This window comes from Lampetra fluviatilis, chromosome 73, assembly GCF_964198595.1.
Source record: "Lampetra fluviatilis chromosome 73, kcLamFluv1.1, whole genome shotgun sequence".
Taxonomy (NCBI): Eukaryota; Metazoa; Chordata; class Hyperoartia; order Petromyzontiformes; family Petromyzontidae; genus Lampetra; species Lampetra fluviatilis.
The window spans coordinates 425,242-433,997 of NC_136347.1; the positions used below are offsets into that span (position 1 = coordinate 425,242).

At 51.1% G+C, this 8,756-nt stretch overlaps 1 long non-coding RNA gene across 2 annotated transcripts; it reads left to right on the plus strand.

Moving 5' to 3' along the window:
- Window positions 1-4,732: 4,732 nt before the first annotated feature.
- Window positions 4,733-8,756, plus strand: LOC144953285 (uncharacterized). 2 transcript variants are annotated; one of them, XR_013640787.1, is made up of 3 exons: window positions 4,733-5,060; window positions 6,877-7,314; window positions 8,081-8,756. It is a non-coding gene; the product is annotated as an uncharacterized LOC144953285 (long non-coding RNA). The 2 variants fall into 2 exon arrangements; XR_013640788.1 differs by lacking the exon at window positions 4,733-5,060 and having other exon boundaries at window positions 6,457-7,314; window positions 8,081-8,213; window positions 8,410-8,756.

The following is an 8,756-nucleotide window of genomic DNA, read 5'->3' on the forward strand; positions in this document are numbered from 1 at the left end:
GGGCTACATGCGGCACCTTTTCGTGATTCACCAAACGCTCCAGTACCCTCCCCCCCCATGCTCCACCCAGTGTGCACCACAGATGGGCGCTTTGTGGTGCCTGTGTCTCGGAACCTAACGTCTCCACCGCTGGACCTGAGTACCGTGCACCTGACTGGCGGTAGTGGTGCGCAGTGCAGCCCCGTGCTGGTGTCTGCAGACCTTGCAGTCTTTGACGTACCCATGGCAGCGTGTGGTGCCACTGTGCAGGTACTGGGCTCCTGGACTCGGCTTTGCCCTGCCCCCATCCTGATGTAGTTAAATGGGTAACTTGTGGTGCAGTGACCATGATGAAACCCAGTGACTGGTTCACCACACTCCTAAATCTTTATAGCAATTCACTTAACCTTCACATCAACTGGGGAATGGGATTAAATGCACCACGTGGGAACGTGTGCTGATGTGCAGTATCACTGACATGAGCCAATTTGTGCAGTCATTAAGGTTTGCTCTTTAACGAAATTTTCTTTATGACTATGGGATCCAGGAGCCGATTATGACTCTTTCGTTAAACAATCCCAACGCATTCACTCGTGAGCGAGTGGACTTATGCCTGGTGCAGTTGTATACTCGCTGCCATATTTATTGTATACTCGCTGCCATATTTACCTTCGTCGTGGCTTGTACATTTTGCTTGTTGCATAGGATTTGACTTGAGCAAATGAGGTAACAATCAATTCTTGCACCGAAATTATAATTTGGTCTTCTGGTTGATGGTCATGCTTCTGGTAGCCACAGATAAACCTCGCAATAGAGCATAAATTAATGGAATACGACTTCACCTATTAACCGAGAGGCAATACAGCTTGGCAAGCACTGGATGGACTTGGTTGGATTTTTCAGTACCCATAACGACACGTGCCAAAGTGCTTCGGACACTGCAGCTTATTAATGTTTCTACCAGATGATCTGTAGGATAGAGACTTGCAATAATCAAACCTTGTCGATACGATGCTATGTGCCACTTGGCTGTGACGACTCAATGATGGTCGAGTATGTTGTAGAGTCCTGATATGCAAATGCTAGGCCCTGACGATTTTTTGCATAAGGTGGTTGATTGAACTAATTTGGGTTGTATGGTGCCCAAGGCTCTATAAGAGTAGGAACCAATCTTAGAATCGGCGACAGCCACACCTGATCATCCCACAAATGTGTTTCCTATGCCAACCAGGAGAACCTCCGATAGGTTCCTCCGATTAATCTGTTTGGTGCACTGCTAGTGCATCTTCGATATTCCTGAGGCTGGGGACCGTTCGACCTAGGGTGCACAAATCTGTCGCAGCACCACATTAACACGGGAGATGCCACACCCCTGCGCCAAAACACATATAGAATGAGCCCAATGGAAAAAGGCCACATTCAACAAGCGGTGCAGGAGATGCTGCGGGCCGACATAATTTCTCCATCCTCGAGTCCCTGGGGAGCACCGGTGGTCCTAGTCAAGAAGTCAGACGGGTCACTGAGATTCTGTGTGGACTTCCGACGCATCAATGCCGTCACGCTGGCCGACGCATATCCCCTACCACGTATCGACGACTCATTGGATGCACTGGCGGGAGCAACATTTTTCAGTACGCTGGATTTATTGTCCGGGTTCTGGCAGGTCCCACTAGACGCGGACTCCCGGCCTAAAACAGCGTTCCGGACACCACAGGGCCTGTTCGAGTTCAACTGCCTGCCTATGGGCCTCCAGACTGTGCCGGCAACGTTCCAACGCATAATGGAGTTGGCCTTAGCAGGCCTCCAATGGGAAACGTGCCTCATCTACCTGGATGACGTCATTGTCTTCAGCCGATTATTCGAGGAACACATTGACCGATTACGTCAGGTATTCCTGCGGTTCCGGAACGCGAACCTGAAGCTCAAGCCGTCGAAGTGCCACCTTATGCAGTCGTCGGTACGCTACTTGGGCCACGTCGTCAGTGAGTCTGGAGTGGCTACAGACCCGGAAAAGACGGCCTGCGTGAGGGCCTGGGCTGTTCCCACAACGGTTCCAGAGGTACGCCGGTTTGTGGGTTTCGTTTCTTACTACCGCCGGTTTGTACCGAACTTCGCAACCATTGCCAAGCCCTTGCACATGTTGACGGCGAAGAACCAGAGGTTTTATTGGGGCCCTCTGGAGGAAGAGGCATTCCAGCAGCTGCGCTCACGTCTGACAGATGCACCACCATTGGCCTTTCCGGATTTTAGCCTCCCCTTTATCCTGGATACGGACGCCAGCGATGTGGGCATCGGCAGTGTTTTGTCGCAAGTCCAGCAGGGTCGGGAGGTGGTTATCGTCTACGGTAGTTGCGTGCTTTCATCATCGGAGCAGCGCTACTGCGTCACACGTAGGGAACTTCTGGCAGTCGTTCACTTCATGCAGCAATTCCGACCCTACCTGTATGGTCGCAAATTTACGGTCCGCACTGACCACGCGGCTTTGCATTGCAGTATTCGCTCCGCATCGACCAGCCTTCGGGCCAGCTGGCCAGATGGATAGAGCGCCTGCAGGAGTACAGGTACCAAGTAGTGCATCGCAAAGGGACCAGACACGCCAACGCAGACGCATTGTCCCGACTGGCGCCCCAGGGCCCTTGTGCATGCACCACAGGCGGGGCACGCTGCAAGGAGGCGAAGCCGGAGGGGACGGTCATCGCTCCAGTACGCACGGCGGAGGGTGCACAGGGTGAGGTCCAGCTGACCGACCATGACCTGGGGCTGACCTTGGGCGATTGGAGACGGCTACAGCTGGAGGAAGCCCCACTGCGTACGCTACGCGCCTCAGCAGAGGCAGGGGGGGAGGAGTACATCGTATGGGAGGACCTCCTCATGCGATGGGACCCGACAGGGCGCCGGCGATGCCTGGTAGTTCCGGAGTCGCTGCGTCAACAATTGGTTATGGACGTACACGGTCGCCAGCTGCTGCACCTGGCGGGGCAGAAGACACTGTACACATTACAGGGTCGGTACTTTTGGCCAGGTATGACTGCTGACGTGCATCGATGGGTCGCTACCTGCGTCGAATGTGCGCGGCGAAAGCCGCCACCCCGGGTAAGCCGGGCGCCCCTACAGCCCATCACGGTGACCAGGGTCAACGAATTGGTTGCGTTGGACATCCTGGGACCACTGCCGGTCACGCCACGGGGAAATAAATACCTGTTGGTCGGAGTCGAGTACTGCACGAGGTGGCCAATGGCGTGGGCCCTCCCGGACCAAACGGCACAGACCATCGCCGATGCCTTCGTGGGAGGCTATGTCCTTGATAAGGGGGCACCTGAGCGGTTGCTCACGGATCAGGGCAGGAATTTCTCCTCACAGCTATTGAAGGACATCTGCTCTATCCTGGGCACTAAAAAGGTCCGAACATCTCCGTATCATCCCCAGACCGATGGGATGGTAGAGCGGCTTAACCGCACCATAGCGGCCATGCTGTCCCAAGTGGTGGACGAAAACCATTCCGACTGGGACCTCCACATTCCCTCGGTCTTAGCGGCGTACAGGGTGGCCCCGCACGCGGTGACGGGGTTCTCGCCGTTTTTCCTGATGTACGGACGGGATCCCGTTCCGCCTATTGAGGTGCAGCTGACGGACATTCCCGCAAGAGCTGACGCATGGCCGAAGGCACTAAAGACCTCCCTCATTTATTTGAGAGAGGCCCGCCAAGCAGCCGAGGCCGCATCGGCCACGAGCCAAGAGAGTAATGTACGCATACGGGAGAGGACAGTGACAGCCAAGCCCTTTAAAGTCGGGGACCAGGCATGGCTACACTGTCCTCAGGTGCCGGTTGGCCTCTCACCAAAGCTGCACCGACCCTGGAAAGGGCCAGTCGAGGTCATTAAAGCACTCCGACCGCAGTGCGTCCAGGTCCAACTGGGTAAGCGACGATGGTTTGTACACCCCACCCGCCTTAAGCCATACATCTCTCCACCGTCATTTTCACCAACATCACCACCAACATCACTGCCAACATCATCATCATCATCCCGACCCAGGCCAAGGTCGCCGACCACCACGCGCCGACCGGCAGGGGGTTCGGTGCCCTGTGTTCCCTTGTCACCTACAGCACCCCATGTGAGGCCTGACGGAGCGGCGGCACGAGCGGGGGTCGGAGAGACAGCGGCGCCAGGCAAGGCGACACCGGCACCACCGAACCAGGGACCGCGACGAGAGGGCCTTCGAAGGAGGGGGCCGCCACGGTCATTTGCTGCCTGTGGATGTCCGGGCTGTTACGGGACGCTGGCTGGAGACCTGGGCAGGCCGCGCAATTGATTTTGTTGTGTTCTATTGCATTGTATGGTTGTAGGGGGGTTAAGGGCTGTCATCACTGTCAGTGGTGGGAGGCATGGGGAGACTTAAATGGTCCATGGGGGAGGCAGAACCGAGGACGGTTTTTTTTTCTCGGGGGGGGGTGATGTAGGGGTGTCAGGGGAAGGATTTCCACCAATAGGAGGGTTATTGGGAGGGGTGATCGAGGAGATATAAGGGGAGAACGGGCGGGAAGAGGGGGCCTTTGGCGGGAACGAGATTGGGATGGCTGGGGACAGGTGTGGATGGGAGAAAAGGATTAAAAGACGAAACCCCTGCAATCTTGTGTCGGCTCTCCTTTACACATTGTAGTAACAACGAACTGTGCACTCGTGTCGATAATTTGCATATATCAGGGTCTACCTTGGCAACTTTCCACTACAATTTCAAGAGTCTAATGCAGGGGTCTACGAACAAAATACCAAGAGCCATGTTTCAACCTGCGGCTTCGAAGCTGCAGGTTGACGATCCCTGGTGTGAGGTTCGTGCTGTCAAGTCGTGCACATACCTTTTTGAATTTGCGCTAAATTAGAACAATGCAACGCCTTAACTTGTGTATACAGAAACCGTCACGTTGTGTTTTTTTTAATTTCTCCATAAGGTGTAGTTGGTGTTGACGTCTCAACTTCTGAACTGCCTCCCCCAGGTCTGCTGAAGCAATGCCTCTCCTCCACTCTGGGTTTCTCTGTGGGATGGAGCAGCTCCTCTGACAGTGATTACCGTGTCTTTACGGAGTGAGTCCACGAGCTTTCCCTTCAATCGTGATAACATAATTAACCATGTTGAGCCATTGTATGATGACTGAAAACATATATGACGCTTCTCAAGGATACTATCAAATTGTTCTTTGGTTCTTTTCGGTTAAGTCACGTCTAAAAATAAAATAATAAATTAAAATAACATATTACGACGTTTCGATTGCAACACAAGCAATCATCATCAGGTATAAAAGAAATAGCAACAAAAATCTAACTAGAAAACTATAGACAGACATACAAGCAGACAGACATCACAACGGCACACAGAGAGAGGACACAAATCGGCACAAAGAGAGGGGTCGTTTCTGTGACGGTCCCTTAAATATAGAGAGGGGGGGCGGGGACGGAGAGAGGGAGGGGGCAGAGAGAATTAGCATCAATGAGTGTACGGCAACGTACTGCTGTTGCAAGTAAGATGACAATGTGGAACGGGCACGCAAAATTGAAAACGGGCACGCAAAATTGAAAATTAGGAGACAGGCACACCAAAATTAAATAACCTAGCAAAATATCAAAATGTGATGTAATACAACACAGATAGTCGGTTAACACACAATTAACGCATAGCCTGGTTGATTACGTGTTTCAAAATTTGCTAAGTTAGAATTTTAAGTGTGAAAATTCCAAAGAGAGGACACAGGCAGAGAGAACAAATAGCCAGAAAGAAAAAGGATAAGCTTAAAACTTCCCCGTAGAAGTGGTTCAATCTTAATTTAGGAGCTTTCGTGACTGCAGGAATTATTCTTTGGTTCTTTTCGGTTAAGTCACGTCTAAAAATAAAATTTTAATTAAAATGTTAATTTATTATTTTATTTTTAGACGTGACTTAACCGAAAAGAACCAAAGAATAATTCCTGCAGTCACGAAAGCTCCTAAATTAAGATTCAGTTTAACACGTAGGCTTTCGCGACCAATATTGTTCATAATCAACGATTTTTGGGTTTAGATCGCGTTATTTATAAATGTGTCGTAACCCTCCACCACCCGACACGGCCAATCAGTAAAAAAAGTGTCACGTTGACAAAAGACAAATAGTTCACTGCTTTAGCCCACCGGTGTGTTGAAGCGTGAAACCACAACATTTACAATTTGAGTACGACGTTTCGCTGGTAATTGCATCCAGCATCATCGGGCAATTCGCCATTGGCCGTGTCGGGTGGTGGAGGGTTACGACACATTTATAAATAACGCGATCTAAACCCAAAAATCGTTGATTATGAATAAATTAAGATTACTATCAAATTGATTCGGGGATGACATTCTCTGGCCAATTGTTTGGTCTCAAATGCTTCCCCTGCGTTGCGAAATGTAATTCGCATGAACGATGGAAAATTTAAGAATCTGGGATTCAAAGCATGCTTCAGGGTTCATTTCAACTAGTCTAATACAACAGACGACGAGAATCAAATCTTATCTTCCATAGAATAACTGCGTGTGTTTTACTAGATGGGTGACTCCCTTATTAATCAATGGGCTCTCCCTTTCATTGGAACATTTAATGCAAGGTGGTGACTTCCGTTGTAAACTGAACCTGGTGACTCCTGGTTCTCTACTCGCATCGTCCGCATATCCCACCTGAGTCCTCCGTTGACTACTTGGGAGATCTTGTCGCTATAATCTGACACGCAGCCTTATTTACTAGCAACTATTAGACGAGGTCGTTGTGCAGGTTTTGGATTACCGTAATTCCAGCGGTGTATTGAGTATCCTGTGTCCTAGAGACGTTCCTGGTACTGTGGCGACTTCCTATTCGAGTTGACACTGACACCATCCTTTGTTGTTCTTCTTGCAGTCACGCTGACCACATGAACTTGTGGTGCGCAATCCATCCAAATACAGGTTTTTCTAACTTTGTTCTTGATATCTCCAGCGGTGCAGAATGAGGCTGTGGATGTGGAGTCTGTGCAGGGGGAGTGCGGCTACCCAGGAATGCACCCCCACGTGCAGTCTGCCTGTCTTAATTTGGGTGGCAGGTGGTGGCGGGTTTCCTATTAACAGTTTTACTTGTCATCAACCTGACCTCACCCAAACTTGATGCACTAAATCTACTGATTTGTTTGAGCCTTCCTGGGGCACTGGCCCCGAGTCCGATTTGAGACCTGCTGATTTCACCAGTACGGCAGGAGGAAGGTCCAGGTGGAGCTGCAGGAGATGCGGCAGGGGCTAAATGGACTCGTCTGGGCTTTCACTATCGATTGTACTGAGAACCTAAGATCGGCGAGAGCTGGAGGTGAGTACCATTGACTTGACTCTGCTAGTCGGACCCACAGACTGCACTACCTATGACTTGGTGCTATAGAATGGGTCTGCTGGGTCAACGACTCCCTTTACATCGACCTAGATCAGGGGTCGGCAACCTACGGCTCTGGAGCCACATGCGGCTCTTTACGGGCTGCTTCTTGACGATATGTACGTATGTACTCAGATGCATTGCGGCTCTTGAAATACTGAATTTTGTACCGAATTGGAAAGAAATGGCTCTTCTTGTTATTTTGGTTGCCGACCCCTGACCTAGATCATCTGTCCTGGTGCTTTTGCATTTCCTGCAAGTGCGTTTCATGCCCTTGGCTTTTACTGGACCAACTTGCTGCTTGAATCCTTTTGCGAAGCAACCCCTAATGGCGGATTGCAATAGTTGCCCCATATAAACGCATTTTCCTAATGCACTGCTAGTTGGTGCTGCCCTGGGTCTTGAGGGTTAATTTGACCATGCTTCACCACGCTACACCTCGTTAGCAAAGGTTGAGTGGGCACTGACCTGTTATACAACAAATTGTGCTCCACTGCCATAGCCTTTTACAGCCAGCTGAGCACGGTGTTTGCCCATCTTTGCTGTACACTCAACCCTAATTGGCTTCTGAGATTGGGTGAATTGCCCGGGTGATTTGGTCATGTGCCAAGTAACACTCACATACTTGACACGTGGCTCAAACGATGAATTTTATTTAAGTACGTGGGGTTTTGTACGATGACCTGTTGTGCTCCTACTGTTATAGATCGCCACGTGCTCTGGTCGGAGCAGGGACTTCCCATGCAACTCTGTGCAGAGTGTCCCGAGCATGGACGTCTGTGCACAGAGTGGCTGCTGCTACGACCCCACTCTACGCCGCTGCTTCTACAGTGAAGCTGGTACGTAGCCGACTCAAACCCAGAGGTTCCATAGTTCACTACCTAAACTAGGCTCTGGCTGTGAGGTACTGTGTTGGCACAGTAGCATCCTGTTGTGCTGGTTCCCTGAACTTGCTGTATCATCACGGGCTACATGCGGCACCTTTTCGTGATTCACCAAACGCTCCAGTACCCTCCCCCCCCATGCTCCACCCAGTGTGCACCACAGATGGGCGCTTTGTGGTGCCTGTGTCTCGGAACCTAACGTCTCCACCGCTGGACCTGAGTACCGTGCACCTGACTGGCGGTAGTGGTGCGCAGTGCAGCCCCGTGCTGGTGTCTGCAGACCTTGCAGTCTTTGACGTACCCATGGCAGCGTGTGGTGCCACTGTGCAGGTACTGGGCTCCTGGACTCGGCTTTGCCCTGCCCCCATCCTGATGTAGTTAAATGGGTAACTTGTGGTGCAGTGACCATGATGAAACCCAGTGACTGGTTCACCACACTCCTAAATCTTTATAGCAATTCACTTAACCTTCACATCAACTGGGGAATGGGATTAAATG